This window comes from Thermobia domestica, unplaced genomic scaffold (assembly GCF_964235325.1).
Source record: "Thermobia domestica unplaced genomic scaffold, izTheDome1.hap1.1 HAP1_SCAFFOLD_1938, whole genome shotgun sequence".
NCBI lineage: Eukaryota > Metazoa > Arthropoda > Insecta > Zygentoma > Lepismatidae > Thermobia > Thermobia domestica.
The window spans coordinates 17753-22738 of record NW_027657645.1 but is presented as its reverse complement, the minus strand read 5'-3'; the positions used below and the strand labels follow the sequence as shown (position 1 = coordinate 22738).

General features: G+C 37.3%; 2 non-coding genes across 2 annotated transcripts; both read left to right on the top strand.

Annotated features, from left to right (window-relative positions):
• The first annotated feature begins 4256 nt into the window (after window positions 1-4256).
• LOC145678153 (5S ribosomal RNA) lies at window positions 4257-4375 on the top strand. The gene has a single exon (XR_014130265.1). It is a non-coding gene; the product is annotated as a 5S ribosomal RNA (ribosomal RNA).
• Window positions 4376-4552: 177 nt separating this feature from the next.
• LOC145678151 (5S ribosomal RNA) lies at window positions 4553-4671 on the top strand. Its single transcript, XR_014130263.1, has one exon. It is a non-coding gene; the product is annotated as a 5S ribosomal RNA (ribosomal RNA).
• Window positions 4672-4986: the final 315 nt, after the last annotated feature.

Genomic DNA, 4986 nt, shown 5'->3' with positions numbered 1-4986 from the left:
GCAAAAAACAAAACAAAATCAAAGTGTTTCTATATAAATTTAGTTCACCGTGTTGTAATATCACATGGAATTGAAAAACGAATAGTCGAACCTCTGCTATCTCGATCAAACTTCTCAGGATGATATACTGACTTACCGCAGAAGTTCGACTGAATACGTTTCTCAGTTCCATGGGAGAACCTGGAGAAGCAAAAGCCTGCGCAACGGAAAATACTAAATAAACTTGTAGAGCAGGTCAAGATGTATCATCATGCCAAGTTTCATTCAGATCAGAGAAGTTTGGCTGCAGCCATTTTCATTACAAAGCACAAAATGGATGGTCCCTAACCTCGAGAATCTTCACAATTGTCGACGAGTTGAACTGCACTCATCTGATCAAAATCAAACTTAAAATGACAGTTCACTTTCAACTGTTAAATAATATGATATGCAGGCTTCTGCTTTCCTAGTTACAGTCTATCCACTGTGGTATGCATATTAGTACAAATGTGAGAGTGCATATTTATTAAAGATTTGCTTCAAAAAGCGATGAAAGACATAGGCATTGCCGCGGGCGGTGATAACAAGATGCCGGAAAACGAACAAGCAGAAAGAATATGGGCTGAAGAAGTGTAAACGACGACGCGGCGGCCCGTAAAGGTGTTGCCGTCCTATTAAATGAATAATATCAAAAGAAAGAAAAAAAAAGTAAAAAATTTCGCGCTCGTAATCAAGACAGAAAGCAACTAAAGGAAATCTTTGTTTTACGTCCCACGTTATGCCGCTTAGGCTAAAAGAGGCGCTGATTATGAGAAATGATTGAAATGGTGGTGGAATGAAGAAAGTGGGAGGAAACGGGAGAACCCCGCGGTAACCCACCGCACATAGTTTTTGTCCACCATAAAGTTAACTTGGCGGGGGCTCAAGACAGAAAGACGGTTGGAAAAACAAATAAACGATGTTGCATCCCGTAAAAATGTTCGCGACCTATGAAATCAATATTTTTTCTTAAAGAAAAAAAAGAATTAAAAAGAGAAAAAAAGGTCAAAATTTCGCGCTCGCTTCGCTCGCGATCAGCAGAGAAAAGAGGACGTGACGCACCCCTAAAAGTGTTGGCGACCGATTGAATAAATATTGTGGGTAAAAAAAAAAAAAAAAAAAAAAAAGTCAAAAATTTCGCGCTCGCTTCGCTCGCGATCAGCACAGAAAGAAGGACGTGACGCGCCCCTAAAGGTGTTGGCAACCGATTCAATACATATTGTCGGTAAAAAAAAAAAAAAAAAAAAAAAAAAAAAAAAACGCTCGCTTCGCTCGCGATCGACATGAAAAAGGCAACGACGTGACGCCCCGTAAAATTGTCGGCGACCTATTCAATCAATATATTCGGTTGAAAAACAAAGTCAAAAGTTTCCCAATCGCTTCCCTCCCGATCGACATAAAAAAAAAGGCAACCCCTTCACCTCTCCTTATGCATTCATCAGTAAACATACAACCATAGATCACAATACCACTCACATCACCTATCAGTTCTCCACGTCCATCAAGATCCAATCATCGCCCTGGCCCTTTATGATGATACACAACATTACATGTTATTGTGTGCATTGCCCCGCGTTACAATACATGACCAAAAAAAAGAGAAAAAGAGCTGCACTGCCTTCAGTGTAGACATGTTCGTATTCGTAGAAAATGATTTTAGGTACACGATAGTACAGTAATCTATCTTCACATGCTTCAGATGTGAACGATACCTACACATGAAGAGGGCTCCCGAGGTTTCCTTTTCCAATAGGATGGAGCTCCACCACACTTGCAGAATGACGAGAAGTTATGTTAATAAATATATCCCAGAGTGTTTCGTAACTCGCCCTTGGTCCTAATGATGAAGCGTTCTTCAGATGGCCCCGATGTCTCCACACATGATACTATGCGACTTCTTTTCACGAGGCTCTCAAAGATCACGTTTGTGTCCTAACATTCTCTGCAGATATGACACAGCTGCGATAGCGGATCACAGAAGCCTTTCCTCTCCTTACAAGAGACGTGTTCATTCGAGTATGTGAGTAATTCGACTATCGATTAAATATCTCCCGTGTCACGATAGTAGTCACTTTCAATTCTTCTAACGAAGGTAAGAAAAAATGCTATACAAACTTCCTTTCGGTATATAAAGGATTAGGGGCCCAGAGAATATTTTCTTTCAAGAGGATACATTCTTTTTCGAACACCCTGTATATAGATCCTCTAATTATAACTGCAAACAAAATGTTGATTTTGCAATTGCTTCCATGAGAGAATATTCTGTGCACTTTCTTTCTGAAGGGCCGGGCCTAAACGTTTTCCTTAATCATTAAATTTAGTAGTTATCTACAATTACATAGTTTTCCATTGTTCTCAAAATAAAGATTTTTCTCTATGAATTGTTGAATGTTGCTAGGGATATTGAAGTAATTCTTTTTAGTGTTTTTTTCTTTACAATAATGTACTGAACGCCTGCATTAAGGAAGTTCGTGTGTCCATCTTGCAAAATGTTTCGTCTTTTTTCATGCCCACTAAGGTAAATATTCATTTTGCTCTTTTCTCTGTATGCAAACCACATTTCTTAAAGGCAACATTTTCATACAAATGTAGTACTAAAAACTTCTAATTGGCAACATCTGGGCTGCGAAGAGGAAAAAGAAAGAAATCTCGTACGTATTCGCGCGCAATTCGGAATTAGCCAATGAAAAGCACAAAAGCGGCCACCATCTCTCTCTCTTTCTTATTAACGGTTTTGTACTTTCTGCAGTTCTATCAGTGCTGCTAACCTCTTACTATATCATTGAATATGTATGTTTAGATATATATATATATATATATATATATATATATATATATATATATATATTTTTTTTTTACAAAAAATCATACTACTACGGAATAATATTAAATGCCTTTAAACCCTCATTTCTGTTTGCACTTTCTGTTACACTACCTTCCCCGAACTTCTTTCAAGTTATTAAGTGCAGAACGGGGAGTTATACATATTTACTTGCGCTTTGACAATATCTGCACATTGTGTAATAATAGGAGACGTATAAAATAAAACTATATACTAATACGTATATATATATATATATATATATATATATATATATATATATATATACAGTACACATTCCACTATCCGAGGCTTTCCTTTTCTTTTCTTGCTGACGATAAATTACGCTTTTAGAAATGTTGTCTGAAAACAATAAGAATATGTGCAAAAAATACAATCAGAGGTAGAGGTCTTTAACAGGAAATAAGCAAGGGAGTTGAAAAATTTTTTATGCATGTAAAAAATATAGACATGAACCAACTTGTGAAATAAAAAGACCAGAAAACTACTCTTTCTAAATTATGTGTAAACTTTTTACCGAAAACGAAAGTTGCACGAAAGACTTTTTGTCCGTTTTTTGGCCTCCGGTGCTTGGGGTCCCTGATTCAATCCCAGCTCGTGCCGTGTGAACTTTGTCGTGCATAAAGACCGTGCTCATGGGTTTTCTCGGGTTTCTCCCGTTTCCTCCCACTTTCTTCATTCAGTACTCATCATCACCGTCTCCTTTAGCGTAACCGGTATAAGTATGCGACGTAAATCTAAATATTTCATTTCATTTCCCTTTTCTGCTCATACTGCTGATTATGCGCGATTATGCCAACATCCAACTCCGCGGATAATCGTGCGATTACTGTATATACAACTAATACAGATACAACTAATTATATTATCAGTTACAGTATCGGTTTTTATTTACTAATTTGCCTCACTTTATTTGCATCCCTGCAGTAAATAATTCTTATCGATAATAGTTAAAATGTATATTACATTTTAGTGCTTCACGACTGAATGATCATCTGCCTTACGTTATCTCGCAGCTGAAGAGAATGCTACACTGAAAACTACCTTGCGTTATAAAGGGTAAGTGAAACATATCTTAAAAATATCTTTCATACATTTCATTGTGTACATTAAAGAATGTAAGTTTGCCTTTTTCCTGTAATCAATACTTAATAAAGGATTTATTTTTATTTATTTATATACAATTTCATACGTGGTTCGTGATAGTAAACTCGATAGGACACAGTGGCACTATGAACATCCGAATCACTCATCATTCGAACATTCAAATATTTATTCGAATATTAGTATATTCCAAGTAATGTTAACGACGTTAATATGCTTGCCTTTATAGTTAATAATGTCAATTCTTACTTAAAACATACTTCCTTAACAGGACATTGAAGAAAAGGTAGTTGCCAACGGCCATACCATGCTGAATATACCGGTTCTCGTCCGATCACCGAAGTCAAGCAGCATCGGGCCTGGTCAGTACTTGGATGGGTGACCGCCTGGGAACACCAGGTGCTGTTGGTATACTTTTTCTAATTTTGTTTTTCACAAAGACGAATATTCTCACATCGTTCACCACGATAATTTCGTAATCATGCATTACTTAAAACAATTAGCAACGCTTTCCACGCGCTGGTCTTTTTGAGTATTCACCGACAAACCTACGTAGCTACAATAACTCACTCGAAGCCATATGCATTCGCCAACGGCCATACCATGCTGAATATACCGGTTCTCGTCCGATCACCGAAGTCAAGCAGCATCGGGCCTGGTCAGTACTTGGATGGGTGACCGCCTGGGAACACCAGGTGCTGTTGGCATCTCTTTTTCAAATTTCATTATCCTTCAAGTACGAAAATACTAGAAACATTAATTTTATAGTACTTTCAAGAGATAATTTATCAACATTATTTCATAGCGATTAATCGATATTCTAAGCGTTATACCCACTATTTCTTACACTAACAGCCTGTTTATTTGCACGGCACATTAAAATAACCTGATTTCCGATCCGTGTGCACCTACTACTATACTTAACACGGAATGTATTACCACTTTTTAAAAGTAAATTATTATGACTAAGTGTAGATCTCCGGCGAGTAAATGCCTTTCGTATACAAGCACGACACATCTCC